Raw genomic sequence first — 25558 nt, forward strand, 5'->3', positions numbered from 1 at the left:
ACTCCTTCTGGCAGAGCGACGGTAGTCGCTGATCACCCACGCATGCAGCTCCAGCTCTGGGTGGGGATGCCAGATTGTGCCGCGAGCTTGAGAGAGGAGATCTGCTCTCACTGGGATGGGCCACGGCGCTGTCAGTGACAGCTGCGTAAGCTCTGGGAACCATGTCTGATTCTCCCAACGCTGGGCTATGAGGAGCACCGAGTGACGCTGCTTCCTGATCCTCTGCATTACCTGTGGCAATAGCGCAGACGGGAGGGAAGGCGTAAGCGGGCGCCTGGGCCAGTCCTGGGCCAGCTGGCCCTCGCTGAGAAAAATACTGGGCAGTGAGAGTTCTCTTTGGACGCAAAGAGGTCTATCTCTGCTCTGCCGAATAGGTGCCATAACGCCTGGACTGTTTGAGCGTGCAGGGACCATTCCCCTGGGGGAATATTGTCTCTGGACAGTCTGTCCGGGCCGCCGCTCAGGTGGCCTGGCACGCGCGCCGCCCTCAGCGAGCGCAGGTGGCACTGGGACCAACTCAGTATGCGCTTTGTCAGATGGAAGAGGTTCCTGGATCTGACACCGCCCTGACGGTTTAGGTAGGATACCACAGATCTGTTGTCCGAACGGACCAGGACGCGGTGACCCTGAATGACCGGGAGAAAGCACGCAGCGCGCACTCGACCGCTATCATTTCCAGACAATTTATGTGAAGGAGCTTTTCCTGAACTGACCATAGGCCTAAAACCGAGAGCTCTCGCGAGACCGCGCCCCAACCCGTGTTGGACGCTGCCTGTCGAGATGACTTTTCGGCGAGATACAGCTCCCATTGTCACTCCCCGCTGATACCATTCGGCCACTGTCCAGGGCTGCAGAGCTGATATGCAGGTCTGAGTCACCTTGATGGGCTGGCGCCTGTGGCCCAAGCCCGGCGAGACGCTGGTGTTTAGCCAATGCTGAAGCGGGCGATGTGCAGTAAACCCAGCTGAAGTACTGCTGCGGCTGAGGCCATGTAACCTAGCACTCTCTGGAATTTCTTCAGAGGCGTGAGGCTGTTCATCTGAAAAGATGCGCTAGTCGCTGAACACGGCGCGCGCGCTGTGTAGATAAGCTGAGCCGCCATTGCCACGGAGTCTAGTTCTATTCCCAGGAAGGAAATGGTCTGACTGGGCTGTAGTGAGCTCTTGGTCCAATTGACTGCAAGACCCAAACTGTTCAGATGGCTGAGGAGAACTGCTCTGTGAGACAGAAGCTCCATATGTGACTGAGCCATAATCAGCCAGTCGTCCAAATAGTTCAGAATTCGCAAACCCTGACTCCGCAGGGGTGCGAAGCGCCGCATCCATGCACTTCGTGAAAGTACGGGTGCTAAGGACAGGCCGAACGGAAGGACGGTGTATTGATAAACCTGGCCGTCGAGGCTAATCTCAAGAATGGCCTGTGACGGGATTTATCTGAATCTGAAAGTATGCATCTTTCAGATCGAGAGAAATAAACCAGTCCCCTGGCGCATTACGCGCAGGAGTTTCCTGATTGTAAGCATTTTGAACGGTCTTTTGCAAGCACCTTGTTCAAAACCCTGAGATCTAATATGGGTCTGAGGCCGCCGTCTTTCTTGGGAACAAGAAAATAACGGCTGTAAAGCCCCGACTCGCTCAGAGAGGGTGGCACTTTTTCTATGGCCCTTTGCACAGAAGGCTTGTTATTTCTGAACGAAGCATGCACGCTAGCTTCCGTGTTCACAGTGGTTTCGAGCCAGCTCTGAAGCGTGGGGGCGGCGATCGAACTGTAGCAAATAGCCCTGTTGTATTGTGCTTAACACCCACTTGGATATCCCTGGAATAGCTTCCCACGCTTTGAAGCTGTAACGCTAGAGGGTGAATGGCCAATTCGCTCTGATTGTCGCACACAGAGCGCTGAACAAAATGTGTGAGCTGCTTAGTGTGTTCATGCATGATTGCTCGCAGACAGCATGAACAGGCTGTTTTGTGAGTGACTTCCGATTGGAATGAATGGGGAAAGAGTCACATCTGTTACGTGGATGCGCAAGCATAGTCATGGGCACGGGACTTACACACAGAGGAATGGTTGCTGGTCGCGGTAACAGAGCTGGCAGAGAATGGGCGCCAAGACGCATTTGTGGGCGATTTATTGACTCTAGCGCCGAGCTGTTCGTGAACGCTTTATGTGAGCGTGCTCTGGTGGGGACACGAGACATGCAGTGCTTGTGTGCAGAAGTGAACACTGGATTGTGGGCACATTTTCTACACATAGGGCTGGTCGTGTGACAGAGCCGGCAGAGAATGGGCGCACAGACGCATTTGTGGGCTTTCATTGACTCTGACGCCGAGCTGTTCGTAGAATCGCTTATGAGAGCGCGCTCTGATAGGGGCACGGGATGTGTTATGCTTGTGTGTAGGGGCTAACACTGGGTTGTGGGCACTTTTTCTACACATAAGACATGTTTGCTCTTTACAAGATTTATTTGGGTCGCCGTGAAAACGGCGCTTGAGTGCAGGCAAGCGGGCAGTGTCACCGGCTTGTTGGCTGCTAAATTCACCACTGTAGTAGCCTGAGAGAAGGGGACTGACAGGGGGTAAAGCTTTGACAGTGGTCCGCCGCGGCGGACTGAGCCGCCGCTTGTTCAACACAGTTAGGAAGACTTCGGCTGCTCGGGTTTCAGCGCTACCTTAGATCGAGGCCCGCTGGGGAGGCGGTCTGCGGCGGCTGTCTGAGCTGATCGAGGGCGGCCGCTCTGTCGACGCTGAGAAGTCTGAGATTGTTGAACTGGGCGCTGTGAAGAGGCTCGTGCAGGAGGCTGATCACGTGAGCGGCCTGCAGAGGAGCTAGCGCGACGCCGCAGGAAGAGGTTCATGGCTTGGGTGGCTTTCTGGACTTCTGAGAAGCGGTCAACAATGCCACTCACCGCGGAGCCGAAGAGACCGGTTGAAGAGAGCGGTGCGTTGAGGAACGTGGAGCTCTGCTTCTCCCATGTCGGCTAGTGTTAGCCATAAGTGTCTCTCGGTCACAGTCAGCGAGGCCATGCACTTCCCTAGAGCTTGGGCTGCAGCTTTGGTAGCGCGAAGGGCGCAGGTCTGTCGCGCCAGAGATCAGTAACAGCCTCTGGGTGCCTGCCTTTCTCATCCCACTCCGAAGAAGGTCTGCTTGTAGGATCTGTAAAACGGCCATTGAGTGCAGAGCAGATGCGCTTGGCCGGGCGGCGGAATAGGCGCGCCAACATAGGCGAAGTCGCTCTGCAGGCCTTAGACGGGAGCACAGGCTTGGAACGCCATCTCGCGGAGGGCGGACAAAGGTGTGCTGCTACCGAAGTCCTCGACCGGGGATGGAGGAGTAGCCTCTTCAGTGGCGCCGCCCACCGACGCCAGAGAGGTGGAGACGTGTGAACGGGTCCTGGCTGAAAACGGAGCTGCTCCACGACTTTGCAAGCTCCGTATGTAATTCCGGCAGGAAGGGAGCGCCCGGCCGCTGGTGTAGAGCGGCGATGGCTTTGAAGAAAGCAGCCGCCGAAGTCTGTTGGGTGCCTGCTCAGGGGCGGTGACCACTCGAGCCCGAGGCGGTCGACGGCCTGTGTGAGGAGGCGTGTTAACTCCCCTTCGACTCGGCGCTGGTCCTGCTGGATTCCTGGGCTGAGGAGGAGGCTTGGGAGCCTGTCCACTCCTCGCTGTCCGAGCCATGATGGAACAGCAGCCCTTATCCTCCGCTCGTCATCCGAGATGGCAGCAGTGCGGCCGCCGGGCGGCAACTGCGCTGGCCCCGGGGCGGGAGGGTGAAAACGATGCTCGAGGGAGAGGCTCCGGCGAGGCAGTCGCTTCAACCACAGTTTCCGGCAGCCTTTGTGAGCGGGCGCTTCTTCCTGCGCTGGCTGAGGGTAGGCGGCGCGGCGGTTTCTGCTTTGATCGCTTCGAGTCGAGCCCGCAGGGTCGACATCGGTAGCTCCTCGCAGAATCGCGATCCGCCCTCAGTGAGGGCGGAGCTCTGCGTGCCCCAGTCCCAGGCAGAGAGCGCAGATGATGTGGCGGTCTCCTGTGCTGAGAAGGGCGCGACATGAGGCGCAAGTGGAGCGAGGCATCTTGAAAAGACGCCAGTACTCTTTTGTGAATAGTTCGTGAGAACTAGCTTGCTTAATAAAAGGATACGCCGTCGGATGGCGTAGCTCGCAGGATGGCTGAAGGTGGCTGAGACGGCCGGCTTCTTCTAGCGCTGTCCACGCTTGCTAGATGCCCCTCAAACGGCGACGCGGCTTCCAGGTTAGCGATGCGGAGAGCTTCGCTGAAGAGATGAAAATCAGGGTTCCAGCCTACTGAACCACGCTTATATGCACTCTAGTCACGCCCTTTTGGCGGGCTTTGATGCAGTGAGCGCGCGGACGCTTCTCATTGGATGCGAGTTCGCCCAAGCTCGTCTATAGGCTGCAGCAGTTGCCGCAGAGCAACCTATGAGCTCGCTAGCTAGCCCGCCAAGGTCTGCAGCTGCCGCACTGCGTTGATAATGGATACAAAAATTAAGGATAATTTTTTGGCTTCAATATCTCAGAAAAGATGAATCTTTCCCGTAGCGTAAGCTAGCTTACGCAATACGAGAGAACCTCTCGTAAGAGAAAGAAATGTTTTCAACTGTACAGGTTATAAAACTGTGAAGAGAAATGCTTATTTTATTTAATCTACCCCCCAACCATAACCCAAATCTAACCCTAAACATTAGTAGAGACAAAATAAAATTTTAGGGATAAAAATACAACCTCCTTATCATGCTTGTGATTGTTCATACAAACATGATTACCTCCTCATTTGAATGGGGATTGAACTGTGGTCTCCTGTGCAACTGACAACGCACTACCTGTCACGACATGAGGGAAAGTTGAGGAGCTGTTGCAAATATGTCCAGTGGGAGATAGGGCATGTCAGTGAGTCGGCATACTGTTGCCGATCCTAGGGTTCCGGAACTTTCAGAAACAGCATGCCGACTTGCCGTTTGATCATGTTGTCCATTCACAGAACTAACAAGAATTAAATATCAACTCAAAATGGCAAAAAAGATCCTGAAGCTTGACTGCGTATCATGTAGTGAAAACTGCATACGCAAGCATTATCCGAAAACAAGTAGTTTCACTTTTAAAGTGTATAAACATTAGCTTGGATGATGGCCAGAAAAAAATCACACAACCTTAATCAAACTCTGTCCCCTTTTGTCTTTCTCTCTCTCTATTTAGGCTAATCCCAACAGTGAGGAAATCTGTCTGGCTGCCGTGTAGCTGGAATCGGAGAATGAGAATGAGAATAAGAGGGCACCCAGACTGCTTTCCAAGCAGCGCCCCGACTACCAGGGTGAGTGGCTGAGGGTTCAGACCACCCCCTACTTCCATGCCAGGGTTCCCATGGATCCTTAAAGTCTTAATAAACTACTTGAAATGTTTTCTAAAATTGAAGGTCATAAAAAGTCTTAAATGTCTTATACGGTGTAGCAAAATCTTTATTTAATATGCAGTGGTCTTAAAGTTGGGTGACGTATAGACTGGAATCGCGATTTATACTAATATAATTATTATTCTTAAAAAGACTGTGATTTATAAATTTTTTCTCATGGAAATATAGGCCTTTGCAAAAAAAATTAATCCTACTCCCTTAACGATATTAACGATAAGTGTCCTGAGATATATCACCAGTCTCTAGTGACAGCTGTAGACTTTGTAAACAGCAAACAACATTTTTCTGCGGACCGCGGACGTTGAGGCTTTTCACCTGTCAATCATTTTGCTTGTTCTCTAGTGTTGTATTCCAAGGGGATCATTGAGGCTATGATTCATAATGTTTGTCAGTTGAGGGCAATATTGAGCCACTGTTGAATTTGACAGACACAGGAGCAAACAATGCTGCTCTTTTGCTCGCTTTTAGTCTCAAAATTTTCTTTGGAGGGTGGGATTTGGAATTAGGCAGGGGCGGATTAGTGAGGGCCCTGCATAGGGCCAATTTTCTTTTAGGGCCCTACCAGACCAATTATCTTGAAGATTGAATTATCTTTTAAAGTTGTATCTTTTAAAGATCCACACAATACATTTTCAATGATTTAAGTCTCTTTTTATACTCGCTGTTATTTACAGTCTGATTAATTGTAATTACACATAGAGTAGGTGTGAAAAAAAAAACATAACTGAAACACATTTGTTGAGCAGGCCCTGTTCCTAAAGAGACAGTATACCATTTTAGCGCTTTTTATACATATCGCTGTAAATACTGCAAATTATGAATACAAACACAACTATGTAACAAAATGTGTGATAAATGTGTAAACGTACATCTATTTAAAGGGACAATAATACATTATGAAATATTTTTACTTCATCAAACACTTTAAATATTGAAGAATTAAACAAATAGGTTTGTACAGCATCTATGGATGGTTTGGTGAAACCCATGTAAAGCTCTGCTCCATAAGCCTAACCTAGTATTAGTATTCCCACTGTGGGAAAAATCAAGCAGGTCACAATCGTACAAGTTAAATGTTAGATGTGTAATTCTATTTTCATATTTAGGTTCCAGTCTTGTGAATATTTTTTGTTGAAAATCTGTAGCTGACATGATATTTTATACAGTGGTATCAATATGATACTAAATAAAATTTCCTGACATCATATTATTGCTAGAATGAAGAATGTTAAAATTAAAATGATCTCCGATCATGTATATGTAGAGGGTTGCAATGCAGTGTACACATTGAAGCATTTTGATTGTACATCTATCAGCGCCAACTAATTTAAAAATAACTGTCATAACCACTATAATCTGATTCTACCATTTTAAGCTTTATTGCTTATGCTTATGGAACTATATATTACCAACGTTCACTTTAAGCTACATCCAACAAACTCTGCAAAGAATTCAGGCAGTTCTGGCTTGCGCTGCTATATCTCTTCTTACTCATCTGAATTATGGGGTGCTTTCTATTTCTGAGTGATCATCACTATAACCTATTCCCTTCAAAGACTTCACCCTCCACCGTAACAGCTTTGGAGGGCTGAAAGGTATGGGGCTCAAAATAAAGTGGTCATTTATTAGATTGGAAATTCTGTTTGGAACGACCCTACAGCTTGGCTACCATTATTATTACTCCCAACCAAGTGTCCTGCGAAGGCATCATTTTTGCTTTCAAAGTGGCCCCAAATCCCCAAGACTACATTATATTGACAGAATGTTCAAATGAGCTGAGTTTCTTTTGGAATGCTCTTGTTATTTTTCTGACTATTAGTGAGTTTGGCCATGAATCTTCCTCTCCTTGCTGTATAGAATTACAATTCAGCAAGTCAAGTAATTTTTATTTGTATAGCGCTTTTCACAACAAACATCGTTTCAAAGCAGCTTTACATGAAATCATGCATTAACAAAAAATAAATTTACTGTAATATCTATTTGAGATTATTGTGTAGTTTGGTTAAATAAATGATTGTAAATTATTTATAAAAATTTTATAATTAAATAATAACTTTATTTAGAACCCCTGTGAGCAAGCTTAAGGCGACTGTGGCGAGGAACACAAAACTACAAAAGAGGTTGGGTTAATGGAGAAAAATTGTTGAAACCTTGGCAGAAACCAGACTCACAGTGGGGGCCAGTTCCCCTTTTGCTGAACAGCATAAATATAATGCCAATATTAGTTATTTATGTGCAGTGCAAGTAATGGTTTACAATTTTAAACTAATTAAGTGTTAAGGTTCAGTGTTTAAAAAAAGATTTGGTATGAACCGTAAGATTAATGACTAATGTCTTTGAAGTCCATCCTGGATTACCTGCAGAAGTTCAAATAGATGTATTGTCCTTTGTTAGTTGGCTGATGAAGGCTTTTGTTGGTAATTAAATGATAATCTATGTATTCAATTTCAAGCATGTAGTCCATCAATAGACAAAGGTGATGCAGGTATAGATCAATGAGGTGCATCGCAGTTCAACCTGCAGGTCATTTCGGTGAGGTTCGGTGGGGTCCATGGTTCAGGCAGCAGCATATGAAGTATCCAATGTCTTACAATTGGAGTTTGCATCAGTTTATCCTTTGAAGTCAAAAGACTGAAGTGATATCTGGCTAGCACCGGCTGTTGTTTGTCGTAATCACCCAGCAACACATAGCAGTGGAGGCCGACACCAAGCAGGAACGGAGCTGGATCTGGCCAGCTCTGGTATCCTCGGGATATGAATTAATAGGAAGCCAATGTAACAACAATACAATGGGGGTAATATGATCATATTTCTTGGTTCTAGTCAGCCCTCTGGCAGCTGCATTTTTAAACAATTGGTTTATTTATTTAACCTGCTGGACATCCTCCCAGTAATGCATTACAATAATCTAGTCTTGATGTCTTGAACGCATGAATTCATTTTTCGGCACCAGCAACAGAGAGCATGTGATGTAATTTAGCAATATTTCTTAGGTGGAAGAATTCTGTTCTACAAACATTGGAATTTTGATTTTCAAAGGACAGCTTGGTATCAAATATAACACCTAATTCATTTGCTGTAGAAGACGATGTAACAGTACATCCATCGAGAGTCAAATTATATTTTAGCGGCTTATTTTTAGAGGTTTTTGGTCCATAATTAGTACCTTTGTTTTGTCAGAATTGAGTTGAAGGACATTTTTGGACATCCAATCTTTGATTTCAATGGTACACTCTGCTAATTTGGACAATTGAGAATTTTCACTGGGTTTAGAAGAAATATAAAGCTAGGTATCATGGACATAGCAGTGGAAACTTGTTTCATGATTCCTGATAATATCTCGCATGGGAAGCATGTATAAGAAGAAAAGCAGAGGCCCTAAAACTGTTTGCTGTGGCACTCCATACTTAAATTTGGTTTAATTTGAATATTCTTCGTTTACACATCCAAAGTGGTAGCAGTCGATAAATAAGACCTAAACCATGCTAATGCAAGTCCACTAATGCTAACATAATTCTCCAGCCTATTCGAAAGAATGTTGTGATCTATCATGTCGAAGGCAGCACTAAGATCTAAAATCACTAGAAGAGAAATGCTGCCACGATCAGATGATAAGAGGAAATCATTAGTAACTCTGATAAGTGCCATTTTAAAGTTTCTTGGGACATGTCCTAAGGATAGAAAGAATTAATAATATTAAGAAAAGGTTCTGAGATTACAGGGGATACTTCTTTTAAGAGCTTAGTTGGTATTGGATCTAACATGATGTGGCTTTTAATTTTTTTGATAAGATTTGTTAGCTCTTCATGAACTATGGCAGCAAAGGATTGAAGTTGCTCGTGACGAAAATTACGAGACTGTTTTTGAGGTGCTGTGACAATTGATTGCATAGTTAAAATTTTATTTGTGATTATTTCAATTTTATCAGTAAAGAAATTCATGAATTCTGTTGTGGTGCTACGGAATAACTGGCTCAGTCGATGCTTTAATCTTAACCAATTTAGCCACAGTAATAAACACCTAGGATTTTTGTGGTTATTTTGTATGAGTTTGCTAAAGTACAATATTATGTGTTTTAATCAAATCAATTATTATCATGTTTTTTTATACATCAAACCCTATATTGATGTTTTCTGTATATTAGGATATTCAGGATATTATAGTAAAATGGCATCAAAATAGCTTGTAATATAAAACCATGAGATCTTTGTAATGACAGCACAAGCTGCATATGTAAAATTACTAGCTGTTCACACTTTTAATACAGGCAGATATTATAAAATTATTATTATTTTTATTATGGTGGGCATGGATGTAAATAATGATGATTAAAATATATACCCCAAAACCCTGTTGTATCACATTTTAAACACACATTTTCAATATGATTTTTCTTTTAAATAATGTACAAAAACGTTAGCACACATTGATTGTTTCAGTAAATACTCAATTTTAAATATTAGTAGTAATATAAGCATTATTGTTACTTTTACTCTATCAAAATCAGAAAAGATTTCACATAAAATGATAAGTGCATCACAACACGAAGGCAGAAATTTTGTAAATGAAATTGCAAGGTCTTCTACTTCCAGAAGAGCACTGGAACTTTCACCAGTAGGCAGTAGACATCTAGTGCATTGCATACAACAGGTTTTTCAGTCAAGTTTTGATTATGTTGATGATATAGAGGCTTTAGAAATATATGTATCAAATATGATATGAGTGCTGTTAAGTGGTTAAAAATATTTTAATTAGAAACGGGGTGGTAAAGCGGCCCTATAAGACATCTGGGCGCCCTCACAGTCACATGGTTCTATTGAAGGGGCCTTGTCTAAGCTTTGGGGCCTACATATTTAAGCTTATATAAACTTTTTTTTATGTGAATGGTGGCTGAGGCTAACATTCTGCATTACATGTTTAATGGAAGAAATAAAGTAATACAGGTTTAGAATGACATGAGGGTGTGTAAATTATATCAGAATTTTCATCAGTTAAATAAACTCTCTCATTAAGTTTTTTCAAATGAAACACCACAAAAGTGGAAAATCTCTCTTCTTTTTTTTTTTTTTCAAACAAGCAAAATCCGGTTTAAATTGTGAACGTTTCATTGATTTGAGGATCTTGATCTTGCACAATGTTGTTTGTACAAGATGTTTTATTTGACTAAGTGCATGCTATTTGAAAGGGTGGCCAGGGATCATGTTTTGAGGTGGACGGTAGCCATCTGATAACAGCCGTTCATTTTCTTTACCCTCTAAAGGAGCATTACATTTTTGTGTAAATGGAGCAGGAGATGGAAGATGTTAGAATGGCTCCCTGTCTGGGCTTGTTTAAATCTTGGCTCCAGTAAAAGGTGTCAGCATCTTGACAAATACTGAAGGATCAGATGTATCTCAAGCTCTTGGCAGGATTCCTCATAAGCGATAATGTTATAGAAAAAATAACACAATTTATTATGTTTTCTGGCATCTGTGAAAACTGGATATGTGAGGTTCTAACTGGAAAATAATCACGGAAATCTCCCTGGCCGTTGCTGTGCACTATGTGGACACCTCACTTTTAAGGATTTTACATACCATTTTCTTTTTTCCATTAATAGTCAACTTCAGTGCATCACCTGCATAGCTAGTCAAAATTTGGATGTACTTGACCGAAATGTTTCACATAAACTTGAAAACCTTTATAAAAAAAATCTAAAGGCTTATACTTAAATACTGGAAATTAGGATTGTAGACAAATATACACTTAGTGATCAGTTTATTAGGTACACCTGTACAGTGTACACCTACTTATTCATGCAATTATCTAATCAGCCAATATTGAGGCAGCAGTGAAATGCATAAAATCAGGCAGATACATGTCAGGAGATTCAGTTCATGTTCACATCAGAATGGGGGGGGGGATATGATCTTGCTGAGGCTGCAGTGGGCCTACCATCTGTGTACCTCAGCAGAAATTGAGATTCATCAAACCAGGCTATTTTTTCCCAGTCTTTAACTGTCCAGTTTTAGTGAGCCAGTGCCCACTGCAGCCTCAGGTTTCTGTTCTTGGCTAACAGAAGTGGAACCCGATGTGGTCTTCTGCTTTTGTAGCCCATCTGCCTCCAGGTTCGGTGGGTTGTGCATTATGAGATGTTATTCTGCTCATTACAATTGTACTGAGCGGTTATCTGAGTTACCATAGCCTTTCTGTCAGCTCGAACCAGTCTGGCCATTCTCCATTGATCTCTCTCATTAACAATGAGTTTGTTGGGAGAATGATCAGTGTCCAGAGCGGTAATCTAAACAAAGGGTGACTACTTTGAAAAACCTACATTTAAGATAGTTTTGATCTGTCCAATTTTGACAAGTTGGACAAAGACCTGCTTAATGCAATTGTAGCTCAGTTTTGTCTAGCATGAATACACGTTACTCCGACCACAGTTGGCATTGTGCGCATGCTCCGAAGACATGATGTGGTATGTGATGTGTATTTCACACTTCCTGTGCTGGCTTCCTTCAAATATTTTATTAGGCCTACTCATTTTTTTGTGTGGACTGTAGCTCAACTACGCAAAGACCCGCAGTAGCTCTGTTACAAATGCACTGACTGATGCATTAGAGGCTGTTATATGTAACTGTTCATTAACCTGTTTTTCTGTGTGGTATGTGTAGGTGTTTATGAACTCAGTGAAGCTGGAGTGGGTGCTGGGGAATATTGAAGCTGCACATGAGCTGTGTACGGAAGCCCTGAAGCACTATGAGAATTTCCCTAAACTCTGGATAAGGAGAGGACAGATCGAGGAACAGTCGGAGAGCATCGAGAAAGCCTACAACCAGGGTGTAGGTTTTGGAGCTCCTGTAGACATGCCTTATCTTTAATTTATGTGAACATTTGGTTGGTTTGTTTTATTTTTGGGGGGGTTTGGGACATGATTAAATAGTTGAAAGAGCCTTGCCCAGACACAGAAAATCGTATATATCCACGTTGCTTCAGTGCTAGGCTCAAAAAATCCAATCAAATGAAAGAAAAATCTTTTGAATTTAGCCAAAGTCATGTTACAGATAAATGCGTTGACAAAAGCTGCAATGAAATGGAGAAAGTGTCAAAAATGACCATCATACATGTGTTTTTCTAATGGCTTCCCACTACTCTAGCTGAAGAAGAGCCATTATGGCTCCTGTCCCGACTGGAAGAGAAAGTTGGTCAGCTCGCACATGCACGGGCCATTCTGGAGAAAGCTTGTCTCAAGAATCCACAAACCCCTGAACTGTGGTGAGAAACCTCTACAAAGGTCAAACATAAATAAAAGTTGATATTGATGCTAGACACTACTCAACTTTAAAAATCTGTGTAGATTATACTGGTATCACACCCTTACAGTCTGTTAATGACTACAGAAAAAATGGGCATCGCACACCAAATGACTGAGGATCACACACTACCCGACGGTCAAGTTGATATGAACAAAACTAACTCGTGTGGAAACTAAGGATGTGCACGGATATTCATCATTCGGTTAACTGTTAGACACTCTTCTTTTCGAATACCAAAATCACTATTCGGTTATTCTACACATGCAATAGAGGTCTGCATTCTGACCCGAGCCCAGCAGGACCTGACAAACCGACAGGTTTTGTGCCGGGTTTTGTGTCAGTTTTTCAAGCATAGGGCAAGTTAGGAAAAAAGTTAGGGGCTGTTCACATGTGTTTTTGTGTGCATCTGTGCTGTTTTTCTTTTAGTTTTTACTGGATGGACATTTTTTACCATTGCACTGCATCTTAAACATTCTTATATTCCTGAGTCCTGATGGCAGAAAAATCATTTGTGAACCCTTGTGGATATCCAAAATATTACACACGGTTACCAGGCGCATCCCTAGCAAACACATGCACCCTCCCGTTAATAGCAGAAGCATGACACAAATATGTAAACAGACATGATGTTGCTGCTACTCTGTGTTCTTAGTTGCAAACAAAACAGACAAAGCTTTTCCACTGGCTGGTCAACAGTAGGTGGCTTCAGATTTGAGAAATGGACCATCACACACTACAAGATTTCCTCTATAGTCCACTGTAAAATATTTTGATATACTGTTGGCTATATGGATTCATTATCCGACAGTTAGAAATTGGATTCTGTACCCATCATGTGCTTTAATGTTCTGTGAAATCTGACAACCTGAGATTAGGTTTGAAGTCGAGAAATGTGATCCAGCCTTATTGCCTAAATTCAGTTTGCTACCTGAAATTATGAATTCTACTCTTTGTTTTTTGAATATTAATTGGGTAGGGCTGGGACGACGCGTCGACGTAATCGATGACGTCGATGCAAAAAATACGTCGACGCAAAATATGCGCGTCGATTCGTCAGACCAAAACAAAGATGGCGGCGCCGGAGAGTAGAAGCAAAACGAGTGGCTCCTCAGACTACCAGAAGTGCAAGGCGGCACGCACTCGTTCATCTAAAGTATGGGAATTCTTTAATTTAAAAGGAAAAAATTATGTGATATGTCGTCTTTGCAAAATGGAGATGGCTTTCCATTCTAGCACCACGGCAATGCACCAGCACTAGGGCTGGGATGACATCGACGCAAAAAATACGTCGACGCAAAATATGCGCGTCGAATTGTCAGACCCAAAACAAAGATGCCGGCGCCAACACGAGTGGCTCCTCAGACTATCAGAAGTGCAAGGCGGCATGCACTCGTTCCTCTAAAGTATGGGAATTATTTAATTTAAAAGGAAAAAATTCCGTGATATGTCATCTTTGCAAAATGGAGATGGCCTTCCATTCTAGCGCCACCCGGGAGCAGCCGCAGATGACAGAGCACCGTAAGTTTTTTTTCAACTCCCCACTTTGCACTCGCTGTTGGAGTAGGCTATAATACGTTGTCGACACCTAAAGTTTTCGCTTATAGCTATTAATAATGCGCTTATAGCTATGAATGTCGTGAAAAATACATAGAGGACACTGACAACGCGCTGACAGACAGGACCAAGCAGGTAACATTTAATAAAGTCTCAACTTTCAAATTTGGTCATTCAAAGAAAATTAAACCATAAATAGGCCTACTATTTTGTGGCTCTTTAATGTGTCGTGACAGATTGCCTCAGTTAAAGCTGCTCGTGAACCGATCATCTTTTCCTTGGTTAATTTATAGCATCAAATAGGCTAAACATGAATGTTGCCTACATCAGAAGGACTGTTGTTTTAAACGCGGAAAGATGCCAGTACAGTAGTCTACAATCCATTATTCAAATTCAAATCCACCGACGTTAATCTTCTCTCTCCTGACTACTTTGTCGGACAAAAATGGCGTATTATGATTGATTGATCAGATCGCCAGTCAATCAAACTCCCGCAAATGTTTTTTTTTTTACATTTTATACACCCCCACCCCCGATGAAACAGGTATTACCGGTGTTGTCACAAGTCGATTAATCGAATCGAAATCGAATCGGACTGAAAAAATTAATCCTTAGATTAATCAATGCATCGAAAAAGTAATCGCTAGATTAATCGTTTAAAAAATAGTCGTTTATCCCAGCCCTATAATTGGGTCATGGTGACGATTCTTTATAATATTTTGAGAGCATTCAGTCACATAACCTAATTATTATTGAAGACCCAGACTTCCCCATTGTAGGATTCATTAATTTGCCAGCTGTCTAACAATTGCCTGCGTGTGCCATTCTGCAAAGGCTTACAGGCTGAACGTGACATCATTTAATTAATATTATGAGCTAAGCCTTCACCATAGTAGGATTCGTAAATTTGCGCCCTCGTGCTATATAACTGACAACTGGACAATGAGAAATTAACAAAGTTTTTATTACATGCTACCGTTTTAATTTAATATATATTCAGAGTTGGTGGTTAATGTCAATTTTTGTATAAAAATTTGTATCAAGAATTGTCAAATTTCCCTGCTGTTGGTATCGACTATATTCTCCAGGCTAGATTCTGTTTGACTTCAATACACAGCAGCCTTGAAAAATATAGCCATCACACTGATGGCTAAAGCCCTTCAGGAGTGTCCTTATTCTGTAAGCCAAAGCTTTCATCAACACCTCCAACAGATACATCTAGAGCCTCTACACATTTTTACAATTCAACACACTTGCAATCACCTTTTCTGTTATCAGGTATCCTTTGGGCTGAAGCGGTGTTCTTGAAGGCCAGACCCCAGGGCAAGACCAAGAGCGTTAACCCTTTGTGAACATTATCCTCATGTACTTCTGGCAGTGGTCAACTAAGACTCCTTACCAGACTCTTGCCTAAACTCCCCAAAGCTTAATTCCGGCTGACAGTGCAACCCTCCCACTTCCCACATTTTTTTGGCAAGAACAGTCTGATCTTGCCTGCTGCCATATTTTTTATTTTTTTAAGTTGCTCTTATACCATGTCCATGTTCATCTACTCTCTAGATTGTTCTTTAGCGAGAAAAAGTTAACAAAGGTGAAAGAGTGATTCCTATGAATTGTAAAGATTGAGACAGACTTCTTCTACATGTTTGAGGTACAGAATGGGACACAGGTAAACATGTAGCCTGTGGGTGGAGCAATTTATCTTAATTTATTTTAAAATCGGGCAGTTCTGATGTGGAGAAAACAAGCTATGTTGTTTAATTAGTTTGTGCACAAGTTTTAGAACAAGACCTTAGGAAATGTCTTGACAACTGCAGGTTGCACTCCTGTATGTACAGATTTCTTATTGAAACAAAGTTGGGACAGGACATATCAAAGGGCTAGTCCCTTATTTTAAAATAGCCAGTAGCATTTAGTTTATGTAAAAGACATGAACTCTAATTTGCTACTTGCTGTTGCCAGTTAGAAGCAGGTGGTTTTAGGGGGAGGGACATATGTTATTCTAGAGCATTTTATTGTTTGAGTCATAAATATTTTGCTCCGTTTTCATAATTTATTAAAAAAAACCTAAAAGTTTGTTTCGTCGACTTTTAAGAGTATATTAGCATATAGATGGCCTCAAAACTTAACAAATGGCCATATAGATGGTCTCAGCTTAAATATGGCCATATAGGTGGCCTCCAAACTTAAAAGATGACTACATATATCATATTGATGGCCTCAAAACTCAAAAGATGGCCATACTGATCATGTAGATGGCCTCCAAACTTAAAAGATGGCCATATAGATCATATTGATGGCCTCAACTCAAAAGATGGCCAAATCTTAAGCCTTAAGGATGGCCATATAAATCATGGAGATGGCCATATAGATCATGTAGATGGCCTCAAAAGATGGCCATATAGATCATGTACATTGCCTCAAAAGATGGCCATATAGATCATGTACATTGCCTCAAAAGATGGCCATGTAGATGGCCTCAAAAGATGGCCATATAGATCATGTACATTGCCTCAAAAGATGGCCATATAGATGGCCTCAAAACTCAAAAGATGGCCAAATAGATCATAAGTGGGGCCATATAGAACATGTAGATTGACTCCAATCTCAAAAGATGACCACAGAGATCATATAGATGGCATCAAAAGATGGCCATATAGATCATGTAGATAAAATGGTTGCAAATGCAACCAAAAATAATTGATTGGGAAAATAATAATAATCTAGTCGCCATTGGCGACAGTCGGGTTGTATGCGTTCATATGCGGTTGTCAAATATCATCTTGTGAGTTACTGAATACATCTTTAGAACGTGTGCCAGTATGTCTCAAGGCCCTTTTCACCCATTCTGTTGTGATGACGAGCTCGAGCACTGCACGCAACAACAAACCCAGCACGATAGGGTCATGAACAAATTACTCTTTTGAACTGGGTCTTTTTCATGAATCACCCAAACTCAGGAGCTCTAGTTAGCAGTTTGAATCAGAGTCACTTTCTTAGCGACTCATCGGTCAGAGTATTCACAACTGGGAGTGCAGATATTTCAAAATAGCAGTCCCATGTGTATTTCGGGCTTCTTTATAAAAAATATCCCACACCACTTTATTCATTTAGTTTCTGATAGGCTAATTGGAGTCAATTGGATGTGTACCTGTGGATGTATTTTAAGACCTACCTTCAAACCCAGTGCCTCTTTGCTTGACATCATTGGAAAATCTGAACAAATCAGCCAAGACCTCATAAAAAAAACCAACACCTGAAGGTACCACGTTCATTTGTACAAACAATAGTATACAACTGTAAATGCCATGGGACCACGCAGTCATCATACCACTCAGGAAGGAGACTCTTTTGGTCTCCTAGATATGATTCAGTCACAGAACGACAGCAAAGGACCTTGTAAAGGTGCTTAAGGAAACCGGTATATATATTGATATATTGAAGCAACATCTCAAGACATCAGCCAGGAAGTTAAACAGAATGCAAATTGGTCTTCCAAATGGACAATTGTTACAGAAATACTCAAACCAGTCCTTCTGGCACCAACAGTCATGCTACAGTCTAAATCACTGAGATTCCCCAATCTGATGGTTGATGTGAACATTAACTGAAGCTCCTGGCCCATACCTGCATCATTTTATACATTGCACTGCTACCATATGATTGGCTGATAAGATAATTGCATGAATAAGTAGATATACAGGTGTACCTAATAAATGGCCAGTGAGTGTAGATAGCCTGAAACCTCAAAAGATGGCCATAAAGATATAAATGTCTTCAAAACTTGGCCACAAAAAAAATATATATATATTTTGGTTTCATGGGGTTCCAAATTTCCATTTGTGCTTCCAAGTTTGTCTTCAAAAGATGGCCATAAAGATCACATAGATGGCCTGAACTCTCAAAAATGACCATGTATATCATACAGATGGCCTCAAAACTCAAAAGTGGACATGTACAGGTGAAACTCGAAAAATTAGAATATCGTGCAAAAGTTCATTAATTTCAGTAATTCAACTTAAAAGGTGAAACTAATATATTATATAGACTCATTACAAGCAAAGTAAGATATTTCAAGCCTTTATTTGATATAATTTTTATGATTATGGCTTACAGCTTATGAAAACCCCAAATTCAGAATCTCAGAAAATTAGAATATTACATGAAATCAATAAAAAAAAAGGATTTTAAATACAGAAATGTCAGCCCTCTGAAAAGTATAATCATGCATATGTACTCAGTACTTGGTTTGGGCCCCTTTTGCATTAATTACTGCCTCAATGCGGCGTGGCATGGATGCTATCAGCCTGTGGCACTGCTGAGGTGTTATGGAAGACCAAGATGCTTCAATAGCGGCCTTCAGCTCTTCTGCATTGTTTGGTCTCATGTCTCTCATCTTTCTCTTATAATGCCCCATAGATTCTCTATGGGGTTCAGGTCAGGCGAGTTTGCTGGCCAATCAAGCACAGTAATACCATGGTCATTGAACCAGGTTTTGGTACTTTTGGCAGTGTGGGCAGGTGCCAAGTCCTGCTGGAAAATGAAGTCAGCATCTCCATAAAGCTTGTCTGCTGAAGGAAGCATGAAGTGCTCTAAAATGTCCCGGTAGACGGCTGCGTTGACTCTGGACTTAATAAAGCACAGTGGACCAACACCAGCCGATGACATGGCTCCCCAAACCAACACAGACTGTGGAAACTTCACACTGGACTTCAAGCATCTTGGATTGTGTGCCTCTCCATTCTTCCTCCAGACTCTGGGACCTTGGTTTCCAAATGAGATGCAAAATTTGCTCTCATCAGAAAAGAGGACTTTGGACCACTGAGCAACAGACCAGTTCTTTTTTTCTTTAGCCCAGGTAAGACGTTTGACATTTGAAGCCCATGTCCAGGACCCGCCTGTGTGTGGTGGCTCTTGATGCAGTAACTCCAGCCTCAGTCCACTCCTTGTGAAGCTCCCCACACATTTGAATGGCCTTTTCCTGACAATCCTCTCCAGGCTACGGTCATCCCTGCTGCTTGTGCACCTTTTTCTTCCACACTTTTCCCTTCCACTTAACTTTCTATTAATTTGCTTTGATACAGCACTTTGAGAACATCCAACTTCTTTTGCAATTACCTTTTGAGGCTTTCCCTCCTTGTGGAGGGTGTCAATGATGGTTTTCTGCACAACTGTCAGGTCAGCAGTCTTCCCCATGATTGTGAATTCAACTGAACCAGACTGAGAGACCATTTAAAGGCTCAGGAACCCTTTGCAGGTGTTTAGCTGATTAGAGTGTGACACTTTGAGCCTACAATACTGAACCTTTTCACAATATTCTAATTTTCTGAGATTCTGAATTTGGGGTTTTCATAAGCTGTAAGCCATAATCATAAAAATTATATCAAATAAAGGCTTGAAATATCTTACTTTGCTTGTAATGAGTCTATATAATATATTAGTTTCACCTTTTAAGTTGAATTACTGAAATTAATGAACTTTTGCACGATATTCTAATTTTTCGAGTTTCACCTGTATATTAGGGGTGTAAATATCTATGTTAATCGATACAACGCGTAATTATCGATATAGAAATGTTTTTAAGATGTACCTTTATTTTAATACTCTGATGTAAATGAAATGGAAAAAATGACGCACTCTTGTGGCTTGCAAAGAGAATCAAAATTTATTCAGCAACGTTTCAGTCACTCGACCTTCCTCAGGCATTTACAAACAGAATGCAGCAGCACCAAATTTAAAATATGTCATGACCAATCAACACATCTGATAACCATGACAACACAACTAATGACAATCAATAAAATAGAGAACATCTAGAAAACACCTATAAATACAGAAAAGTGAAACAAATACATATAAAGAAGCCCATATACATATAATAAATTACACCTGTAAGATAACACACAACATTACATACAGATCCTTTTCTTTAATTTCTATATCAAATATAAATATATATATATATATATATATATATATATATATATATATATATATATATATATATATATATATATACACACATACACACACACACACACATGTATTAGGGCTGTCAATCAATTACCATTTTTAATCGAATTGAATTACATGGTGTCCCAATTAATGAATCACATATAAAAATATTTGCTGAGAAAGCCCCTCATATAACAATAATTAAAAATATAATGATGAAAAAATTATACATGTTTATCTTTAAATATTAAAAATATTATATACACTCACCTAAAGGATTATTAGGAACACATACTAATACTGTGTTTGAATGACTTGAGTTAAATATAGTTTAATACTTTGAACACAGCTTGAGGTCCCCTAGTTCGGATTGGCACTCCATCAAGTGTTTTGAATGCAAGAACGTAACACATGTTTGTATTGTGTTGTCTGCTGAATGGTTGTTTTCTTCACTGTATAAACTGTGCATTGCCATACAGCTGAAGTTTCACTTAATGCCCTCTGGTGTAAACAGGTGGTACTACAAGATTGCATTTCTCAGGAATCTTTCTTATTACATTCGGGGAATTGCTTTATTTTGTAAAAAAAAATTTTGCATTGTTATGTTTAACAGCAATGTTAATCCTTTCCTTTCATACATCTTAAAATGGTATAGAAACATTGATGTATTTTGTATTTTTGTGGGGATCTTAACAAAGTTCATGAAAAGTCTCATTACTACCTTATATACAAAATACACTGACCAAAAATACTCTTTTCGCTTGCCTCTTTTCACCATACTCCTCTAAAAAATTAAGTTTTATAGATTGAGGAGGATATTTTATTGATAAGACCCAGATAATGAAAAATACATTTCTTCTATGGGGTTACCCACCTCATTGGATTGAAGAAGCATTTAAGACAGCTCTTCATAAAACACGCTCAGATTTACTGAAAACAAATCAAAAGAAAGCAAAAGAATTTTAATTTACTTTTACTACAACATATTCATCTACGTCTTATCTTAGAAGATTTATTATTACTTAGAAGTATTCCAGCACCCTCCTCTAATCATGTTTAAACGGGCTAAAAATGTAAAAGATCGTTTAGTCCATGCCAATTCCACAGTAAGGTTTCCACACCATCTCAGAGACTGTTAGTCTGGTCCCAAATGGGAACTATCGATGTGGTAATTCTGCACAGTGCAATTATACTTCTAAATCATCCTTTTTTTTTTTGTTATCCACAAACTGGTAAAAGGTATTAAATAAACTCTGTTATCACCTGTTCCTCTACCCATGTTGTGTATTTGATTCATTGTCCTTGTGGTCTTGGAATTGGGAAAAACATCACATTAGTTAAAACAAAGAATTAGTGAACATAACTGTTTGATCAGGCGAAAATATCTCATTTATCCTGTCGCAACATTGAATTGATTTTACAGAGATGTGAGATATATTGGATCTACACACTTCAAACCTGAACACCGATGGGACTGGATGAAGCCTTGTTTAATGTGATGCTGTAGGTACACTCTAATGTATAGTTAAAGTTTTTAACATGTGTGTGTATGTATGTGTGTGTATATGCTTATGTATATAAACTCAGCAAAAAGAACATTCTCTCACTTTCAGTTGCTTTTATTTTCAGCAAATATAACATGTGTAAATATTTGTATGAACATAAACATTTTCAACAACCAAGACATAAACTGAACAAATTTCACAGACATGTGACTAACAAAAATAGAATAATGTGTCCCTGAACAAAGGGGGTCAAAATCAAAAGTAACAGTCAGTATCTGGTGTGGCCACCAGCTGCTTTATGTACTGCAGTGCATCTCCTCCTCATCGACTGCACCAGATTTGTCAGTTCTTGTTGTGAGATGTTACCCCATTCTTCCACCAAGGCACTTGCAAGTTCCCCGACATTTCTGGGGGAATGGCCCTAGCCCTCACCCTCCGATCCAACAGGTCTCAGAGATGCTCAATGGGAATGAGATCCGGGCTCTTCGGTGGCCATGGCTGAACACTGACATCAATGTCTTGCAGGAAATAATACACAGAACGAGCAGTATGGCTGGTGGCATTGTCATGCTGGAGGGTCATGTCAGGATGAGCCTGCAGGAAGGGTACCACATGAGGGAGGAGGATGTCTTCCCTGTAACACACAGCATTGAGATTGCCTGCAATGACAACAAGCTCAGTCCGATGATGCTGTGACACACCAGCCAAGACCATGATGGACCCTCCACCTCCGAATCGATCCCACTCCACAGTACAGGCCTCGGTGTAATGCTTATTCCTTCGACGATAAAAGGGAGTCTGACCATCACCCCTGGTAAGACAAAACCACGACTCGTCAGTGAAGAGAACTTTATCCCAGTCCTGTCTGGTCCAGCGAAGGTGGGTTTGTGCCCATAGGCAACGTTGTTGCCGGTGATGTCTGGCAAGGACCTGCCTTACAACAGGCCAACAAGCCCTCAGTCCAGCCTCTCTCAGCCTATTGCGGACAGTCTGAGCACTGATGGAGGGATTGTGTGTACCTGATGTAACTCAGGCAGTTGTTGTTGCCATCCAGTACCTGTGCCGCAGGTGTGATATTCGGATGTACCGATCGTGTGTAGGTGTTGTTACACATGGTCTGCTACTGTGAGGATGATCAGCTGTTCTTCCTGTCTCCCTGTAGTGCCTCACGGTACAGATATTGCAATTTATTGGCCTGGCCACATCTGCAGTCCTCATGCCTCAATGCAGCATGCCTAAGGCACGTTCTCGCAGATGAGCAGAGACCCTGGGCATCTTTCTTTTGGTGTTTTTCAGAGTCAGTAGAAAGGTCTCTTCTTCTTTGGTTTTATGGCACGTGACACCAACATTAAGGTGCATTATCGCCACCTACTGTGTTGGAGTGTGGACCAGAGTTTACCCATTTTGTGAGGAAAAAAAAGACATTATCTTTATTAACTCTGTTTTCTTGAGATAATGAAATACACTCTAATCCATGAATAAGTATATTTTTAAGCTTTATTTCTTCCACTCCCACCTTTCTAAGTTCCCTTTTCATTGTTTCTCGTTCATTAGAATACTTTTGGCAAACACAAATAACATATTCTACTGACTCCTATATTCCACAGTGCTCACACAATCCTGTTGGATGTTTATTTATTAATTTTAAAGTTTTATTCAGCATGGTATGCCCAACTCTTAATCTTGTTAAAATATTTTCCTCTTTGGTGCTTCTTTTAGCTATCCTCAATACTCCTACTTCTCTTTGTATTTCATAAAGGTGACGTCTTGTGTTTCCTGTATCCCATTTTTGTTGCCAATCCTTAGAAGTATATGCTTTAAATATTGCTTTTGCTTCATATTTACTAAGTGAGATATGGATGATCTCCTCATTTTCCAAAGCCTGTTTTGCTAACCCATCAACCACTTAATTGCCCTTAATCCCCCTATGAGCTGGTCTCCACATAAATATTGTCATGATGTTCATATTCTTTAACCTATACAGATTTTCATATATCTTGTTGACTCGATCTATCCTGTCAACTGTGAGATGTGAATGATTGCAGTGACTTTAATGCCGAACAAGAATCTGTACAAAGAACAACCTTTTTGATTTGTGTTTCCTCTATCCACTGTAATGCTGTTGCAATTGCCATCATCTCTACTGTGTATACTGACAAATGATCTGATGTTCTCCTATTAACAGAATTTAAGGATGGAAAACTAAAAGCAAAACCTGTTCTCCCAGTATTAGGATCTTTCGATCCATCCGTACACTTGGACAAATGCTTGATATACAGTTTGTAGCCTATCTTCAACAACATCTACAATATAGAGTCTTTATACACTTTCATTAACTCTAAAATAATATAAATATAAAAATCCATGAATACTGCAGGAAACATCCAAGGTGAATTTATTGACAGTGATACTGTAGGAATGTATCTTTTCTGACTTAAAGTAATTTCTCTAGCTTCTTCATCACTATTCCATGCAAAGCACTTCTGTTTACACCTTTCCTTTTCCCAGCACGGAAGGAGTACCTTTACTGTTGGATGATGGTCTTCTGAATGACCTTGTAGATTTACCCAATAGTTCATTATTAACTGCTTGCGTCTGATTTGTAGTGGCATTTCACCCACTTCAACCTGAAGAGCAGATACAGGAGTCCTTTTAAAAGCACCACAACAAAGTCTCAAAGCTTGTACTTGTATCACATCCAGCTTCTTTAATAACATTTTCGCTGCTGATTCATAAGCAATACTTCCATAGTCTAACACTGATCTAATTAGTGCAATATAAATATTTTTAATTGCAGATCTACTGATCCTCTTGGACATCTCATCACATTTAATATCGTTTTGCATTTAGTGACTATCTTATGAATATGTTCAATTGTTAATTTTGCTTCAAACCACACACCCAGAAACTTAAAAACTTTAACTTGTTCAATATTTTGTCCATACATCTTTATCTGTGTATCAATGCCTTTTTTCCTAGTGAACATTAATGTTTTGGTTTTCTCTACTGAAAACCTGAATCCCCATGCAAATGACAATTTTTCAACCACCTCAGTTGCCTCTTGTATTTTTCCTGTAATATGATTTATATTCCTTCCCCTTTTCCACAATGCTCCATCATCAGCAAACAATGATCGCCCAATGTCTCCTTGGACTTGAGAAAATACATCATTTATCATAATGGAAAAGAGAATTGGACTAATGATGCTGCCCTGAGGGGTACCATTGTGACGTAATGAAGCTAGGAAGCAAGTTGCAAGTTGACAATTAGTTTATTGACAGTCAAATTGAGAAGATAGGGAAAAGTCCGGGTGATGGTCTAGTGGCGTAGAGTCTCCAATGGTCAGATGATCGTGGTGAGAAGAGTGAAGAGAAGTGTTGAACAGACACGGCGTAATCCGGTAACAGCAAACAGGACACCTAAACAGGGACAACGAGAGAACTGGACTGGAACTCTGAAGAGCTTAACAACACCGACATCACAAACAACGATCTGACAAGGAGATGAGAGAGTGGTGAGAATTTAAAGGAATGGGAATGAGTAACAGCTGGTGAGAGGAGTGATTGCGCAGAGCGCTAATCATGGTACAAACAACACGCCCACACATTCACGCACCCACACAACACACACTAAGAACAAGGCACGAGACAAGGAAGAGACATAGGATTAAATACCGTGACAGTACTCCTCCCCTAGGAACGCCTCCTGAGCGCTCCCAGGCTCCCTTACCTGCCGATTGTAGTCATCGATAAGGGAGTGATCCAGAATGTCTCTGGCCGGTACCCAACCTCTCTCCTCCGGACCGTAACCTTCCCAGTCCACCAGG

The 25558-nt window shown here is 41.4% G+C and overlaps 1 pseudogene; it reads left to right on the forward strand.

Moving 5' to 3' along the window:
• LOC127628533 (pre-mRNA-processing factor 6-like) overlaps window positions 1-25558 on the forward strand; it is a 53557-nt pseudogene that overhangs the window by 18683 nt on the left and 9316 nt on the right.

The sequence above is a fragment of the Xyrauchen texanus genome, chromosome 35 (assembly GCF_025860055.1).
Source record: "Xyrauchen texanus isolate HMW12.3.18 chromosome 35, RBS_HiC_50CHRs, whole genome shotgun sequence".
Taxonomy (NCBI): domain Eukaryota; kingdom Metazoa; phylum Chordata; class Actinopteri; order Cypriniformes; family Catostomidae; genus Xyrauchen; species Xyrauchen texanus.